We start from the raw sequence: 19,548 nt of genomic DNA, 5'->3' as shown, positions 1-19,548 counted from the left end.
ACAGGAAACTTATGACATGACGCACGGTAGTTGACGACGCATAGAAACACGCCAAAACAGCAGGGTGACAGCAAAAGCAATAAGCATAAATAGAAGGAAGGAATTCAAGCCCATTGTGCAAATTTGAACATAATGGAGAATAGCTTGAAACCCTAGGTCTAGAGCAAAATGCCGTAGTAACGGGATCATGAAAGTGCAGGAACATACCCAAATAGACTAGGGAGTTCTATGAATACCAGTATGAATGAAAATCAAGGAAATCAATGCTAAAAATAGGGATTTTCATGGGAAAACATGGGGATTCCAAGAATAATGGATGATTCATGGAATCTAAAGCATAACAAGCACAAAACAAGTGAAATGCATCACAATGGAATCATCAATTGGAGAAAAGGATAAAAAATTTAAGAAACCCCAAAATTTGGGAAACCTAGGGCACAAATTGGGGTTTTTCCCCAAATGAAGAAACAAATTCCTATAAACTACGAATGACTACAGTAGAACCATCATGAACACATGGAAAGACTATTCTATGGTGAAAAATAGGGAAAAGAAGCCTAGAAAGTAAACCCTATTCATTCATTTCACCCAAATGGAAATTCTGGAAAAAGAGAAGAAGAGGAACTTACTTGAATGAAGAATGAGTTGACTCTTCTCTAAAGCGCCGAGTGGGTGAGTAGACTCGTGAGTAGAAGCGCCGAGGAGACCTCCAAGATCGGCCAAGGAAGAAAGGAAGAGAGAGAAAGGAGATGGGGAAGAAGACAAGACAGAACAGGGCCCTACAGGCCCTGTTCGTGTTTTAACTCGGGCAAGACCGGCGGGTATAACCGGCGGGCTCCTACCCGTCGGTGCCACCCGCCGGTTAGGGCAGTGAAGACCGGCGGGTATAACCGGCGGGCTCCTACCCGCCGGCTCATCCCACCGGTTATGACAGTGGGAACATTTTGAAAATTTTGAAAATTTCTCTTCTTTTCTTGTTTCCCTTCTCTCCTCCTAGCATGATTACATTGATTTTTGCTATGGATGCTATTCCTACGATTAATATGCTATGGTCAAGTGGGACCGTTAGCATGTCTGTTGGGGACTTCGCCTGTATCTTGGAATTGAACTATGATTAATTACAGGCTATCATACACTACAACACCTCATGTAATGGCATATGATTGTGTGCCTAAATCAGTTCTATGGTGTTTAACCAATATGGTGTGTGATGTGTTCCAGGTACAGGGATACGATGGTACGTACTAGATCCGGTAGTAATGCCCGAGGTACCTCGCGGGGTCCTCGTCGGGTCGGTCGACCACAAAATCCCAGGGGGTCCCGTTCTGTGGGGCATACCTCACCTCCACTACCTCCAGAGACCCGTGGTCAGGGTGGGGCACATGGGGACCCACCTATGACTGCACTCCCAGACCCTCCACCGGTCATTACACCGGGAGATGTTGCTACAATAATCCAGCAGTCCCAACAAGCTTTTCAGCAACAAATGCTTCAGCAACAGCAAGCATTTATGACTGCCATCCAGCAACAGTTGGATTTTTCCCAACCGGGTCAACCTCCCCGAGTACTCACTCCGCAGGACCCACCTGTAGGGTCGGGAACGGGACCACAAGTGGTGGGTACACCTCCAAACCCACCATTCGGTATTCCTCAGCATGGGATGCCTCCTCCATACTCCTACTATCCCGTCTATGCTCCTAACTTCCCGGCGACGAGCAACACGTCAAGGGTAGTGGAGTCTTTCAAGAGGAACTTACCACCGGTATTCTCTAAGGTGGGGGGTGACCCTCTGGAACCGGATCAGTGGATCCAAGAATTGGAGAAGATATTTGAGGTGCTTGAGTGCACGGATGCCCAGAAACTTATCTGTGCTGGGTTGCAACTCAAGAAAGAGGCAAATTCTTGGTGGCAAGCCTCCAAACCTATATTGATGGCTGCTCATCCAGAGCCTACTTGGGAGCAGTTCAAGGAATTGTTCTTGGATAACCATTATCCGCGCAGCTTCAGAGACCGGAAGGAGACTGAGTTCATGGCCTTAACTCAAGGAGGTAAAACTGTCCTTGAATATCAGCAACAATTCAAAAGTTTGTTCCATTTCGCCCCAAGGCATATGCGAACAGCTGAAGAGAAGGCAGCAAGGTTCCTAAAAGGCCTAAAAGCATCGATTGGGTCTGTGCTTGAAGCTTGGATCTGACCGAATATGGCCAGATTGTACAGAAGGCCAAAACAATGGAAGATAAGCAAAAGGGTGAACAGTCCCTCACTCCTGGACTGTGGAAGAGAACAAATCCATTCCCAGATGCGGGAAATTCCTCCAAAGCATACCGTGGATCATACAGTTCTGGGCCAATGTATAGGCAGCCCTATAGGCCATCTGGCTACCCTTCTAGGCCAGTTGGTGGTTCGGGTTCTACTTCCTTTCGCCCGAACACCAGTGTGGCACCTACAGCTTCAAGGCCACCTTGACCTCCATCTGCAGCGGGTCAAGTGCAGAGGGGCCCCGCTCCAGTTCCGACGTCTCAGATTCGTTGCTTCAACTGCCATTCCTATGGGCATTATGCGAAAGACTGTCGGGCCCGACCAGCCTTGCCCTCCAGTCAGCCCTCTGCGTACCGACCTCCCTTACCTCGAGGGAATCAACCGCAGGGAAGGATGTATGCTCTATCGGCCGAGAAAGCTGAGGCTAGTACAGAAGTTGTAGCAGGTACATTTTAAATTGAGAAGTTCATTACGATTAATATTGATGACCTGCTAAAATTATATGCATTGTTATACTAGGTATCCTACCCATATCAGGCATACCAGCCTATGTTTTATTTGATTCAGGAGCTACTCATTCATTCGCATCTAAGAGATTTGTAGCGAGACTTGGGATGTCACCCAGGATCCTGGACCATGGAATGATTGTTAGTTTGCCTACTGGTAAAATTGCACAGTTGAAGGAAGTGTATGGGCCGTGCCCGGTGGAGATTAGTGGGAAGAACTTTGATGCACAACTCATTAAATTCAATATGCAGAATTTTGATGTTATATTGGGTATGGATTGGTTGTCGGCTCATCGAGCTGATGTGATCTGTGCGGAAAGGCTGATTAAGGTAACAGATGACGAAGGGAAAGAGTGGGTATACCGAGCAGATACAATGAAAAGGGTGAGGAAGGTCCTTGTCTTCGCTCTTCAAGCGGTAAAATTGCTAGAAAGTGGATGTCAGGGTTTCTTAGCCTCGGTACGCGATGTTGATGCAAGAATTACACCTCTAGAAGAAGTAAAGGTGGTCAAAGAGTTTCCTGATGTTTTCCCAGATGATCTGATGCATTTACCACCTGATAGGGAGTTGGAGTTTGCCATAGACTTGACTCCTGGAGCAGCTCCAGTATCTAAGGCTCCATACAGGATGGCACCAGCTGAATTGAAGGAGTTGCAGATGCAGTTGCAGGAACTATTGGAAAAGGGGTTTATTCGCCCAAGTGTTTCACCTTGGGGTGCCCCGGTGTTGTTTGTCAAGAAGAAGGATGGTAGTTTGCGTATGTGCATAGATTACCGGGAGTTGAATAAGCTAACTATTAAGAACCGGTATCCATTGCCACGCATTGATGATTTATTTGATCAGTTGCAAGGAGCCAGGGTATTTTCGAAGATAGACCTTCGGTCCGGCTATTATCAGCTCAAGATAAAGAGTAGTGATATACCCAAAACAGCATTTAGGACTCGATACGGCCATTATGAGTTCCTAGTGTTGTCCTTCGGGTTAACCAATGCACCTGCAGCATTTATGGATCTGATGAATCGAGTATTTCAGGATGTGCTCGACAAATGGGTAATTATTTTTATTGACGATATCTTGATCTACTCCAAGACCGAGGAGGAGCACACTCAACACTTGAGAATGGTGTTACAGAGGTTGAGAGATCAACAGTTGTTTGCCAAGTACAGCAAGTGTGAATTCTGGCTTAAACAAGTTGGATTCCTGGGGCACGTAGTGTCTAAAGCTGGAATCGAAGTAGATCCTGCTAAGGTGAAAGCAGTAGTGGAATGGGAAAGCCCCAAGAATGTTACTGAAATTAGAAGCTTCTTGGGTTTGGTTGGATGCTACCGACGTTTCATCGAGAATTTTGCTCGGATCTCAGCACCAATGACCAAGTTGACTAAAAAGGGTGTGAAATTCGACTGGGCAGAGGAATGTGAAAAGAGCTTCCAGGAATTGAAAGAAAGGTTGGTGACTGCCCCTGTGCTGACTATTCCTGAGGGCACAGGAGGAATGACAGTCTATACCGATGCTTCCAAAGTTGGTTTGGGTTGTGTTCTCATGCAACGGGGGAAGGTAATAGCGTATGCATCCCGACAACTAAAGGAATATGAGAAGAATTACCCCACTCATGACTTGGAACTAGCCGCAGTCATTTTTGCCCTTAAGATCTGGCGACATTATTTGTATGGGGAGAAGTGTGAGATATACAGTGACCACAAAATCCTGAAATACTTCTTCACCCAGAAAGATTTGAACATGAGACAGAGAAGATGGCTTGAACTCATGAAGGATTATGACTGCGATATTCAGTATCATCCCGGCAAGGCTAATGTCGTGGCAGATGCATTGAGTCGGAAGACACAGACTGTGTCGCTCTCATACTTAGCGGTCAGCTCACCACTTGTGCAAGAGGCGATGCTAATGGATGAAACCCTCTTGTATGAAGGGGCAACCTTAGAGCTTGAACCTCAACCAGAAAACCTTAAATGGTTGACGGTATCCTTGTCGGCTCTACAAGTGCATCCGGAAATCAGGCAAGAGGTGATAATGAAGCAACCTTTGGATCCTGAATTACAGCGGATTAGAGTAAAGGTTCAAGACCAAACAATGAACGACCCAGATTTTACTTTAGCCAGTGATGGGGCATTGATGTTTCGAGACAGATTGTGTGTACCCGATGATTTGGATATACAAGATAAGATAGTGAGAGAAGCACATAGCTCCGAGTACTCACTCCACCCAGGAAGTACCAAAATGTACAAAGACCTCAAACAAAGTAACTGGTGGCCAAACATGAAAGTCACCATAGCTTTAGATGTGGCGACTTGTCTTACCTGTCAGAAAGTGAAAGCTGAGAGGCATCGACCTTATGGTACCCTTCAGCCACTTCCAGTACCAGAATGGAAGTGGGAAAGGATTACAATGGACTTCGTTACCGGACTACCAAGTACACCTAAGGGAATGGATGCGATATGGGTGATTGTGGATCGGCTTACCAAGACTGCTCATTTTATTCCTATCAAGACCAAGTTATCCATGACCAAACTAGCACAACTTTACATGGACAACATAGTGCGCTTACATGGAGTGCCAGTGAGCATTGTTTCGGATAGGGACCCAAGGTTCACTTCCAGGTTTTGGAAGAGCTTACAGCGTGCCTTGGGGTCTCAGCTGAATTTGAGTACAGCTTTTCACCCACAGACGGATGGTCAGTCGGAGCGAACCATACAGATATTAGAAGACATGCTCAGGGCATGTGCAATGGAGATGAGTGGCAGTTGGGAAGAATATATACCTCTTATGGAGTTTGCATATGATAACAGTTACCAAGCTACAATTGGGATGGCTCCATATGAGGCGTTATATGGCAGAAAGTGCAGAACGCCCTTGTATTGGGATGAGGTAGGTGAACGTCGAATGTTAGGACCGGAGATGATACAAATGACTTGTGACAAAGTCGACATTATCAGAGAACGGATTAAAGCAGCTCAGTCCCGTCAAAAGAGCTATGCGGACACCCGCAGGAAGGAGATTGAATTTCAGCCAGGAGAAAAGGTATTTCTCAAGATCTCTCCTACTAAAGGTTTGCAAAGGTTTCACAGAAAGGGGAAGTTGAGCCCAAGATACATGGGACCATTTGAGATCTTATCCCGGGTTGGCTCAGTAGCCTACATGCTTGCTCTGCCACCTTCGCTTGGGGATGTTCACAATGTATTCCACGTATCCATGCTGAAGAAGTACGTGCATGATCCATCTCATGTACTACCTGTGGAACGAGAGTACCTAGAAACTGATATGACCTACACAGAACAGCCAGCTGAAATCTTGGACCGGAAGGTGAAAACCCTTCGTAACCGCTCCATTTCCTATGTAAAGGTGCGATGGGCTGATCATTCACTTGAAGAAGCATCTTGGGAGGTAGAAGAAGAAATGCGAGCCAAGTACCCTCATCTTTTTGATCAACCAGGTACGCAATTTCGAGGATGAAATTTTTCAGAAGGGGGGTAATGTAATACCCCGCTTCTTAAATCCTGTCTGATTTCGTGATTGAACCGGTTTAACCATGCAGGAACTGAGCCAGAGGATATTAGAGCGGGCTCCTTATGGGCTATGATGGCACGGGTGACCTTAAACACCGGCTGGCCCGACAAGTCCGAGCCAGTGCCAGAAGAGACGGGAGTGCCCAAACCGTGTAGGTGCACCTACCATAAGGCTATGTACAGATAAAACAGGTATTATATCCGTATTTTAAGGTATATACGTATGCTACATCGTATGCCTGGGGTGGGGTTCGTGCCGAGATCCGAACCCGGTCAAAATCCCAAGTTTTGGCTCTCAGGCGGGTATAACAGGTGGGTACACCCACCCACCTGAGTGACCCATCCAAGACTATTCACTTAATTAGGAATAGTATATAAGGCTTTATGATTTCTTTTCTTTCCATTTATTACCCTCGTACGTTTGGTGAGAAAAGTAAAGAGGAGAGAGAAAGGAAAGGGAAGAAGGAAGGAAGAGGAAGAAAGGAAGGATTTCAGTGGCGCCGAAGCTCGATCTTGCCATTCCGGTGCCGGGAGAGTAATCTACAATTCTAGATCTACAGTTGGAGGTAAGAAAAGTTGGGTTTTACGAACGTTCACCAGACCCAGGCTTTAAACCCTTGATTTGAGTATGGTTTCTTGAGATCTTGTAAATACCCTTTGAAATGATGAATCTAAGGTTTAATAGATGATTTATGTGTTGATCTTGAAGGATTTGAAGAGATATTGACAAGGTAGAAGAAGCATTGTGAGTTGGAAGTGATTTGAAGGGTTTGAAGTCATTTTTGGGCAAAGAAGGTAAGATGGTTTCCCCTCACTTGAATCTAACCTAGATCTAGGTTAGAACCATCCTATAGGACTTCAAAGGTGTGAAGAATGGGTGGGGGAAAGCCCCATTTGATTCCCCAAAGGATGGAGAAAATGGGAAAGAAACAGAGTCATTCCCGCCAAAACCGGTGGGTACAACCGGCGGGTACCTACCCGCCTGAGAATACCCACCTGAGAAGGCAGGGGGGTCCCTGGCCAAACCGGCGGGTACAACCGGCGGGTATAACGTACCCACCGGTCATAACCGGTGGGTATAACCGGTGGGTAGACAGCCCACCTGTCTTACCCACCTGTTTGGCCCCGAAGGTGATCCGTATGTCCGATCGAACCCAAATCGGACGTGTGACCTTATTTTGACGTTTTAAACACGATTTTGACATCGGATTTTATTAATTTTGATTCTAAAATGGTGAAGTACTAACCCCGCTCAATTTTGTTAGGTTCACCAAACCCTACCCGATTCGCTCCGGATCTCACCCGTACCGAACGGGAGTCCTTGTACGCAATAAGTAAGTGGAGAGAGGACATTTGGCCTTGTTTCAAGGCACTTGTTTGGCATTCATATAACTATATCTAATCTAGTCATGTCATCATGAATATGCTATATATATTAGTCATTCCACACATTGATGTGCATATGTGCTATGTTTACTTTCAAATGCAAATTGAATGAGATGTTATATGTTGAATGTGGACATCATGGTGCATAATGCATTGATAGACTAGATTGCTGTAGTCGGCTTGGAAACGAATGCATTGGTGGCCCGTGGTATGGGACACGGAGGCACTATGCAGTCGTACTATTGTCATATAGGAACATGCGGTATTAGGATTCTCACCATCCCGTGCTACGACCCTTCCCAACAGGGGTTAAGGTGTTGGGTTGCCATTTGGGGGGAAGCAGGGGTCGCGGTTGTCGGACACTGTGGCGGTTAGGCATTACGCCCGGTGAGTCATATAGGACAGTCGGCAACCCCGGTGGTACATTCAAGAGGGCCAATCGTACTGCTTTTAAATTGCTGGAGTCAGCACTTTTATTTTCAGTCATTTACATTTCTGTTGAGAGCCGGTGGACGGCATTGTCTTTACTTTTCCGAGTACTCACGGTGGGCCTTCTCCAACAGCCCTATGGGCGTATCGCGGGAGGGAGTTCGCGGCTCGTACCCGGAGTATACGCGCACTGTGGTTGTAGTAGCACTTAAACCAAAGACTTAGTAATGTTGCTTAGGTGGATGTGATTTAAAATGTATAGCATGACATGTAGTGCATATGATGTGTTGTGATGTGTGGACTGTTGTGTGTGGTCCACCTCTCTACTTACTGGGCTAGTGAGCTCATTCCACGTGTACACCCCCTTTTTAGATGATTTTGCAGGTAATACATCTGAGGAGCAGGGGGTGGGTCCCACAGTCGAGTTTCCTGAAGAGGACTGGTGGACCCCTGAGGAGTTTGAGCACGACGTAGACTGCTCGTGCGAGAGCTGTGCTGCAGAACAGCAGTTCTGAGGCCGAGCTGAGCTCCACCTTGGAGGCCGTGCTGATCTCCACTTCCGAGGCTGAGCTGATCTCTTCTATATGATGCCGAGCTGGGCACAATCCTCGATCCCGAGCTGAGCTCCAGCCGTGATATCGAGCCGAGCTGTGTACTCTAATGATTTTGATGATTTCCTGTATATACTTGATATTTGAACTTTATTCTTTTTGTGTATATATCATGCCTTCGGGCCCAAATGTATATAATTATTGTATCACCATTTGGGTATCAAGTATATGGGAGTTATTTACAGGTAAAACTTAGTCTTCCGCTGATCTAATGAACTTATGTTAGTGTGTGTATGCTGCGGTGGAATACAGTATCTGATGATCCTGGCAGGTTTGGGTTAACCGGTGTTAACTCGGTCACTGCTCCGGTTCAGGGTGAACGGGGTGTGACATGGACGGTCTACGTGGAGGATAGACTCCCGGCCCAGTGTTGAGAACCTCTCCTAAAGGCGAGCCTTATGGAAGTCGTCGACTACCACGGTCTTCTCCATCATTACCGACCTCTTCAGGAAAGCCGGCCAGTTGGCTGCTGCCTCTGCACTGTGGAAGAGCTCCTCATCGTAGTCCGAAGGGTCAAACCGGGCAGGTCTGGGTCTCCCTGTGCGGGGGGCTAGAGAGCTAGTTCCCGCACTCTTCCGCTCAAAAGCGGTAGTCTTACGTCGAGTGCCAAAGGATGAGGGCCCCTTGCCGGTGCGAGATGACATCCTGGCAAGAAAAGAGGAAAGCAGGGTGAGTAAGGAAAAGAGAATGACAGCAGTAAGGGGGAGCCCCAAAACCCAATTCTCGCAAAACAGAAAATGCGACAAGCTAGGAATGATAGGGAGCCTATGGACGAGATGCACGGTAAGTGACAACAGAATCATGGGAAAAAAAACAGCAATATGATAGAAAGGGGCATATGTAACATGAGAGGATTCAAATTTCAATGCGCATGTTCATTCACAATGGAGTAAAGCTTGAAACTATAGGTCTAAGATGGAAATTCCATGGTACCGAGATCATGAACATGCAAAAACATACGCTAATAGACTATTGAGGTCCACAAATACCAAGCATGTAAAGAAAATCAGGGAAAACCCAATATAAAAGAGGGATTTTCATGGGAAGACATGGGGATTTCAAGCATAAGGGACATTTCATGAATTCTATAGCATGTTAAGCACAAATCAAGTGTAATGCATCATGAATGAATTTTTAATTGGAGAAAAAGAGCGAGAATGGAAGAAATCCCCAAATTTGAGAAAACTAGGGCACGATTTGGGATTTTTCTCAAAATGGGGAGATAAATCCTAACAAACTAGCAACGGCCACAAGAGAAACATCATAATCACATGGAAACGCTATTCTATGGAAAGAAATATGGAAAGAGAGCCTAGATTAAAGTCCACACATGGATTTTACGCCCCAAGTAAAAATTCTGAGAAAAAGGGAAGAAAAACTTACTTGGAAGTGGGAGAGTTGAATCTTCGCAAAAGGCACCGGGTTGATGAGTGGAATCGCGAGTGGAAGCGCCAAGGAGACCTCCAAGATTGCCCAAGGAAGAGAGGGAGAGAGAGAAAGAGGAAGGGAAGGAGATAAGACAGAACAGGGCTTAAGTGCCCTGTTCGTGTTTTTCACTCGGCCAGGACCGACGGGCCGACCGACGGGCCACCCTGCCTGCCGATGTCACCCGTCGGTTAAGGACCAGGACCGGTGAGCCGATCGGTAGGCCAACCTACCCGTCGATGCAGCCCACCGGTTGAGGAAACTTGGGAAAAATGGAAATTTTTTTTATTATTAATGTCATTAATTATATTGATTTTTGTCATTATTCTTATAATTGCGTGTTATGGTCAAGTGGGACCATTGACATACTTGTCAGAGCACTGGTCTTGCATCTTGGAATTAAGTTGCGGTTAGTTGCAGACTATCATACGCTACAATACCCTATGTGATGGCATATACTTGTGTGTCGAAATCAATTCTACGGTGTTTAACCAATGTGGTGCATGATATGTTCCAGGTACAGGGATACGATGGTACGTACTAGATTCGGTAGCAATGCCCGAGGTACCTCGCGTGGTCCTCGTCCGGTCGGTCAACTATCGAATCCCAGGAGGTCCCGCTCTGTGGGGCAAACCTCACCTCCAACACCTCCAGAGACCCTTGGTCAGGGTGGGGCACATGGGGACCCACCTATGACTACACTCTCGGACCCTCCACCGGTTATTACTCTGGGAGATGTTGCTACCATAATTCAATAGTCACAACAGGCTTTTCAGCAACAAATGCTTCAGCAACAGCAAGCATTTATGACTGCTATTCAGCAACAATTGGACCTTTCTCAATCGGGTCATCCTCCCCGGATACTTACTCCGTAGGACCCGCCTGTAGGGTCGAAAACGGGACCACAAGTGGGAGGTACACCTCCAATTCCACCATTTAGTGTTCCTCAGTATGGGGTGCCTCCTCTATACTCTTACTATCCGGCTTATGCTCTTAACTTCCCACCGATGAATAATACGTCAAAGGTAGTGGAGTCATTCAAGAGGAACTTACCACCTGTATTCTCTAAGGTGGGGAGTGATCCTCTGGAACCGGACCAATGGATCCAAGAACTAGAGAAAATATTTGAGGTGATTGAGTGCACAGACGCACAGAAACTCATTTGTGCGGGGTTGCAACTCAAGAAGGAGGCCAACTCTTGGTGGCAAGCTTCGAAGCCCATATTGTTGGCTGCCCATCCAGAACCCACCTGGGAACAGTTCAAGGAATTGTTCTTGGACAATCATTACCCGCGCAGCTTCAGAGACAGCAAGGAGACTGAGTTTATGGCTTTAACTCAAGGAGGTAAGACTGTCCTTGAGTACCAACAGCAATTTGAGAGCTTGTTCCATTTTGCCCCAAGGCATATGAGGACAGCTGAAGAGAAAGCTGGGAGATTCCTAAAAGGCCTAAAAGCATCCATTGGGTCTGTACTTGAGGTCTTGGATTTGACTGACTATGGCCAGATTGTGCAGAAGGCCAAGACCATGGAGGATAAGCAAAAGGGAGAGNAATCATTACCCGCGCAGCTTCAGAGACCGCAAGGAGATTGAGTTTATAGCTTTAACTCAAGGAGGTAAGACTGTCCTTGAGTACCAACAACAATTTGAGAGCTTGTTCCATTTTGCCCCAAGGCATATGAGGACAGCTGAAGAGAAGGCTGCGAGATTCCTAAAAGGCCTAAAAGCATCCATTGGGTCTGTACTTGAGGTCTTGGATTTGACTGACTATGGCCAGATTGTGCAGAAGGCCAAGACCATGGAGGATAAGCAAAGGGGAGAACAGTCCCTCACCCCTGGACTGTGGAAGAGAACGAACCCATTTCTGGATATGGGAAACTCCTCCAAGGCATACCGCAGATCGTACAGCTCTGGGCCTATGTATAGGCAGTTTTATAGGCCATCTGGCTACCCTCCTAGACCAGCTGGTGGTTTGGGCTCCACATCTTTTTGCCCGAACACTAGTGCGACACCTACAGCTCCAAGGCCACCTTGACCTCCATCTGTAACGGGTCAAGTGCAGAGGGGCCCAGCCCCAGTTCCGAAATCTCAGATTCGTTGCTTTAACTACCATTCATATGGGCATTATGTAAAAGACTGTCAGGTCAGACCAGCCTTGCCCTCCAGTCAACCCTCTGCGTACTGACCTCCCTTAGCTCGGGGGAATCAACCGCAGGGAAGGATGTATGCTCTATCAGCCGAGGAAGCTGAGGCCAGTACAGAAGTAGTAGCAGGTACATTTTAAATTAAGAAATTCATTATGTTAAATATTGATGACCTGTTGAAATTATATGCATTGTTACACTAGGTATCCTATCCATATCAGGCATATCAGCCTATGTTTTATTCGATTCAGGAGCTACTCATTCATTCGCATCTAAAAGATTTACAGAGAAACTTGGGATGCCACCCAGGATCCTAGATCATAGAATGATTGTTAGTATGCCTACGGGTAAATTTACACAGTTGAAGGAGGTGTATGGGTCGTGCCCAGTGGAAATTAGTGGAAAGAATTTTGATGCACAACTCATTAAGTTCAATATGCAAAATTTTGATGTTATACTGGGTATGGATTGGTTGTCGGCTCATCGAGCTAACGTGATGTGTGCTGAAAAGCTGATTAGGGTGACAGATGACGAAGGGAAAGAATTAGTATACTGAGCAGATAAAATGAAACGGGTGAGGAAGGTCCTTGTCTCCGCTCTTCAAGCGGTAAAGTTGTTGGAAGATGGCTATCAGGGCTACTTAGCATCGGTACTTGATGTTGATGCCCGGATTACACTTCTGGAAGAGGTAAAGGTGGTTAAAGAGTTCCCGATGTCTTCCCAGATGATCTGATGCATTTACCACCTAATAGAGAGTTAGAGTTTGCCATAGATTTGACTCCTGGAGCAGCTCCAGTAGCTAAGGCTCCATACAGGATGGCACCAGCTAAATTGAAGGAGTTGCGAATGCAGTTGCAGGAACTATTGGAAAAGGGGTTTATTCGCCCAAGTGTTTCACCTTGGGGTGTCCCGGTGTTGTTTGTCAAGAAGAAGGATGGCAGCTTGCGTATGTGCATAGATTACCGGGAGTTTAATAAGCTAACTATTAAGAACCGGTATCCATTGCCATGCATTGATGATTTATTTGACCTGTTGCAGGGAGCCAGGGTATTTTCAAAGATAGACCTTCGATCAGGCTATTATCAGCTCAAGATAAAGAGCAGCGATATACCCAAGACAGCATTTAGGACTTGGTATGGTCACTACGAGTTCCTAGTATTATCTTTTGGGTTGACCAATGCACCTGCAGCATTCATGGATTTAATGAATCTAGTATTTCATGACGTACTCGATAAGTGGGTAATTATTTTTATTGATGACATCTTGATCTACTCCAAGACAGAAGAGGAGCACACTCAACACTTGAGAATGGTGTTACAGAGGTTGAGAGAACAACAGTTGTTTGCCAAGTACAGCAAGTGTGAATTCTGGCTTGAACAAGTTGGATTCCTGGGGCACGTAGTGTCTAAGGCCAGAATCAAGGTAGATCCCGATAAGGTGAAAGCAGTAGTAGAATGGGAAAGCCCCAAGAATGTCACTGAAATTAGAAGCTTCTTGGGTTTGGCTGGATATTACCGACGCTTCATTGAGAATTTCGCCCGAATTTCAGCACCCATGACTAGATTAACCAAAAAGGGTGTGAAATTCGAATGGGCAGAGGTATGTGAGAAGAGTTTCCAGGAATTGAAGGAGAGGTTGGTGTCGGCCCCTGTGTTGACCATCCCTGAAGGCACAGGTGGAATGACAGTCTACACTGATGCTTCCAAAGTTGGTTTGGGTTGCGTTCTCATGCAACGCGGTAAAGTAATAGCGTATGCATCCCGACAACTAAAGGAGTATGAGAAGAACTACCCCACTCATGTCTTAGAGCTAGCCGCAGTCATTTTTGCCCTTAAGATATGGCGACATTATTTGTATGGGGAGAAGTGTGAGATATACAGTGATCACAAAAGTCTGAAGTACTTCTTCACCCAGAAGGATTTGAACATGAGACAGAGGAGATGGCTTAAGCTCATGAAGGATTATGACTGCGACATTCAGTATCATCCCGGCAAGGCAAATGTAGTGGCAGATGCGTTGAGTCGGAAGGCACAGACTGTGTCACTCTCATGCTTAGCAGTCTGCCCACCACTCGTGCAAGAGGTGATGCTAATGGATGAAGCCCTCTTATATGAAGGAGCAACCTTAGAATTGGAACGTCAACCAGAAAACCTTAAATGGTTGATTGTATCCTTGATGGCTCTACAGGTGCATCCGTCTATTAGGCAAGAGGTAATAATTAAACAACCTTTGGATCCTGAATTGCAGCGGATCAGAGTTAAGGTTCAAGATCAAACAATGAACGACCCAGATTTTGTTTTAGCCAGTGATGGGGCATCGATGTTTCGAGGCAGACTGTGTGTACCCGATGATTTGGATATACAAGATAAGATAGTGCGAGAAGCACATAGCTCCGAGTACTCACTTCACCCAGGAAGTACCAAGATGTACAAAGACCTCAAACAAAATTACTGGTGGCCAAGCATGAAAGTCACAATAGCTCTGTATGTGGCGACTTGTCTCACATACCAGAAAGTAAAAGCTGCGAGGCATCAACCTTATAGTACTCTTCAGCCACTCCCAGTACCAGAATGGAAGTGGGAGAGGATTACAATGGACTTCGTCACCGGACTACCATGTACACCTAAGGGAATGGACGCGATATGGGTGATCGTTGATCGGCTTACCAAGACTGCTCAGTTCATTCCCATCAAGACCAAGTTCTCCATGGCCAAACTAGCACAACTTTACATGAACAACATAGTGTGCTTACATGGGGTGCCAGTGAGCATTGTTTCAGATAGGGACCCAAGGTTCACTTCCAGATTTTGGAAAAGCTTACAGCGTGCCTTGGGATCACAATTGAATTTGAGTACTGCTTTTCACCCACAAACGGATGGTCAGTCAGAGCGAACCATACAGATATTAGAGGACATGCTCAGGGCATGTACAATGGAGATGAGTGGCAGTTGGGAAGAATATATACCTCTTATGGAGTTTGCATATAACAACAGTTACCAAGCTACAATCGGGATGGCTCCGTATGAGGCGTTATATGGCAGGAAGTGCAGAACTCCTTTGTATTGGGATGAGGTAGGTGAACGTCGAATGTTAGGACCTGAGATGATACAGATGACTTGTGACAAAGTCGACGTTATTCGAGAACGGATTAAAGCAGCTCAGTCCCGTCAAAAGAGCTATGCGGACACCCACAGAAAAGACATTGAATTTCAGCCAGGAGAAAAGGTATTTCTCAAGATCTCTCCTACTAAAGGGTTGCAGAGGTTTCACAGAAAGGGGAAGTTGAGCCCAAGATACATTGGACCATTTGAGATCTTAGCCCGGGTTGGCTCAGTAGCCTACATGCTTGCTCTGCCACCTTCACTTGGGGATGTTCATAATGTATTCCATGTATCCATGCTGAAGCGATACGTTCATGATCCCTCTCATGTATTACCCGTGGAGCCAGAATACCTTGAAGCTGACATGACCTATACAGAGCAGCCAGCTGAAATTTTGGACCGAAAGGTGAAGACCCTTCGCAACCGCTCCATTTCCTATGTAAAGGTGCGATGGGCTAATCATTCACTTGAGGAAGCGTCTTGGGAGAAAGAGGATGAAATGCAAGCCAAGTACCCTCATCTTTTTGATCAACCAGGTACGTAATTTCGAGGATGAAATTTTTCAAAAGGGGCGGTAAATGTAATACCCTACTTCTTAAACCCGGTCTGATTACACGGTTGACCCGATTTAACTATGCAGGACCCGAACCAGAGAGAGTTAGAGCGGGCTCCTTATGGACTATGATGGCAAGGGTGACCTTAAACACCGGCTGGCCCGACAAGTCCGAGCCAGTGCCAGAAGAGACGGGAGTACCCAAGCCGTGTACATGCACCTATCATAAGGTCATGTATGGATAAAGCAGGTATTGTAGCTGTATATTAAGGTATATACGTATATTACATCGTATGCCAAGGGTGGGGTTCGCGCCGAAGCCCAAACTCTGTCAAAATCCCAAGTTTTGGCCCTCAGGTGGGCGGACAGGTGGGCGCACCCACCCACCTGAGTGACCCAACCATGTGAACTATTTAGTTATTTAAGAAGTATATATATAGCATTTATGATTTTCTTTTCTTTTCATTTATGACACTCGTACGTTGGTGAGGATAGTAAAGAGGAGAGAGAAAAGAAAGGGAAGAAGAAGAGAAGAGAAGGAAGAGGAAGAAGAGAAGGATTTCAGCGGCGCCGAAGCTTGATTTTCCCATTCCGGCGCCGGAAGAGTGATCTTCAACACTAGATCTACATTTAGAGGTAAGCAAAGTTGGGTTCCTTAAACATTCACCATACCCAAGCTTAAACCCTTGATTCGAGTAGGGTTTCTTGAGATCTTGTAAATCCCCTTGGAAATGATGAATCTAAGGTTTAATAGATGATTTATGTGTTGATCTTGAATGATTTGAAGAAGTATTTACAAGGTTGGAGAAGCATTGTGGATTTGAAGTGATTTTGAGGGTTTGAAGGTCTTCTTGAGCAAAGAAGGTAAGATGGCTTCCCATCACTTGAATCTAACCTAGATCTAGCTTAGAACCATCCTATAAGACATTGAAAGTGTGAAGAATGGGTTGGGAAAAGCCCCATTTGAATCCCCAAAGAATGGAGAAAGTTGGGAAGAAACAGCAATTTTCTCGCCAAGACCGGTGGGCAAGAGATGGCCCGCCTGTGGGCACCCGCCTGAAAGGGCAGGGCCCTCGGGCACAACCGGCGGGCCAGACCGGCGGGCTAACCTGCGGGCCACCCTGCCCGTCGGTCTTAGCAGCCCCCCTGGCCCAACCAGTGGGCCAGACAGTGGGCCAACCGACGGGCCAACCTGCCCGCCGGTCCAGACCAGTGGGCCAAACAGGTGGGTTGTCTGACCCACCTGAGAGGCTCCAAATGTGATTCTTACGTCCGATTGGACCCAAATCGGACGTGCAACCTTCTTTTAACGTTCTAAACATGATTTTATCATCGGATCTCATTAATTTTGATCCTAAGATGGTGAAATACTAACCCTGCTCACTCATGTTAGGTTCACCAAATCCTACGCTTCTCACACCGGATCTCACCCGTACCGAACGGGAATCCTTGTACACTACAGGTAAGTGGGGAGAGGACGTTTGGCCTTATTTCAAGGCATTGTTTGGCATTCATTTAAATGTATCTAGTCTAGTCATGCCATCATGAATATGCTATGTAGATTAGTCATCCTCACATTGTTATGCATGTGAGTTATGTTACTTTCTAAATGCCAAGTGATGAGATGCTTATGTGATGAATGTTGACATCATTGTGCATAACGCATTAATAGACTAGATGCCATAGTCTGCTTGGACACGAGTGCATTGGTGGCCCGTGGTATGGGACGCGGTGGCACTATGCAATCGTACTATTGTCATATTGGAGCATGCGGTTTAGGATTTTCACCGTCCCGTGCTACGACCCTTCCCAACAAGGGTTAAGGTGTTGGGTTACCATTTGGGGGGAAGTAGTGGTCGCGGTTGTCAGGTCACTGTGGCGGTTAGACATAATGCCCGGTGGGTCATTAGGACAGTCGGTAACCCCGGTGGTATATTCAAGAGGGCCAATCGTACTGCTTTTAAATTACTGGAGTCAGCACCTTTAATTTCAGTCATTTACTTTTCTGTTAATTCATGTGGTCGGCATTGTTTTTACTTTCCGAGTACTCACGGTGGGCCTTCTCCGACAGCCCTATGGGTGTATCGCGGGATGGAGTTCGCGGCTTGTACCCGGAGTATACGCACACTGCGGCTGTAGTAGCACTATACCAAAGACTTAGTAATGTTGCTTAGGTGGATGTGATTTAAAATGTATTACATGGCATGTAGTGCATATGATTGTGTTTTGATTTGTGGACTGCTGTGTGGTCCATCTTACCACTTACTGAGCTAGTGAGCTCATCCCACATGTGCACCCCTTTTTAGATGATTTTACAAGTCATACATCTGAGGAGCACGGGGTGGGTCCCACGGTCGAGTTCTCCGAAGAGGATTAGTGGGCCTCTAAGGAGTTAGAGCATGGCACTGATTGCCCGTGCAAGAGTTGTGCTGCAGGATCGCAGTTCTGATGCCGAGCTGAGCTCCACTTTTGAGGCCGAGCTGAGCTCTACCATGTGATGCCGAGCTGGGCTCAAACCTTGATGCCGAGCTGAGCTCTAGCCTTGATACCGAGCTGAGCTGTATACTCTGATTTTTTAAGGTTTCCTTTATGTACTTGATATGTGAATTGTACTTTTATTGTGTAAATATCATGCCTTTGGGCCCACATGTATATAACTATTGTATCACAATTCGGGTATCAAGTATTATGGGAATATTCACAGGTAAACCTAGTCTTCCGCTGATCTGATAAGTTTTTATTAGTTGTGTGTATGCCGTGGTGGAATACAGTATCAGATGATCCTGGCAGGTTTGGGTTAACCGGTGTTAACCCGGTCATTGGTCCGGTTCGGTGTGAACGGGGTGTGACAGTCTCCCTCCAAATGGTATGCTCGTCAGAGCATAGAAGCATAGAGGTGTAATAGTGATCTCGCCAATAGGAAGATGAATGGTGTGAGTGTTCGGTTACCACTGTTCCATGAGGGCCCCTTCCAATGCCGGGATGAACTTCCTAGTCTTTATGGAAGCCAATCGACTCAGGTACGATGAGTTAATCAACTCCTTCACTCTGCTGGGGAGCTTCTTGTACCAATCCCGAGCTGTGTTCGGATGACCATATCTGGCAAAGGTCGGTGGTACTCCTCTATCGTGCTCCTAGGATAAAAATAAAGAAATAATAAATAAATAAAAAACAACACAATAATAAATTAATAAGGAGAAATGAATAAAATACAAGGACTTACCCATTTTCCCCATACTAAGTTGCAAATAAGATCCTGAGTCCCATGAAGTGTTTGTCCAGCGTACCAATCCGCAGGACTCTCTTCCTTTTGAGAAGAATTGTTGCAACGATCCAACCGAATCTCTCCATGAGTCTTTCTCGTTTTGCTCTCAGCCTTATTTCCCAAAATTATAAGAAACCCCAAGAAGTTTCACAATTTATGAAAAAACCCAAAAAGATGTCAAATTCTCCAAATGACTCCTTCGTCAAGAACTATGAAGATATTCAAGAAGAAGATGAAGAACTTCAAGGGAAAACTTGAAGATCTTCGGGAAAATTTTGAAGAAACCCGAAAAAATGTAAAAAAACTTCAAATCTTCAAGAAGATTGAAAAACCTGAGCTCACTCAATCA

The sequence above is a fragment of the Macadamia integrifolia genome, unplaced genomic scaffold, assembly GCF_013358625.1.
Source record: "Macadamia integrifolia cultivar HAES 741 unplaced genomic scaffold, SCU_Mint_v3 scaffold31, whole genome shotgun sequence".
In the NCBI taxonomy this organism is placed as follows: Eukaryota; Viridiplantae; Streptophyta; class Magnoliopsida; order Proteales; family Proteaceae; genus Macadamia; species Macadamia integrifolia.
This window is presented reverse-complemented; position numbering follows the sequence as displayed.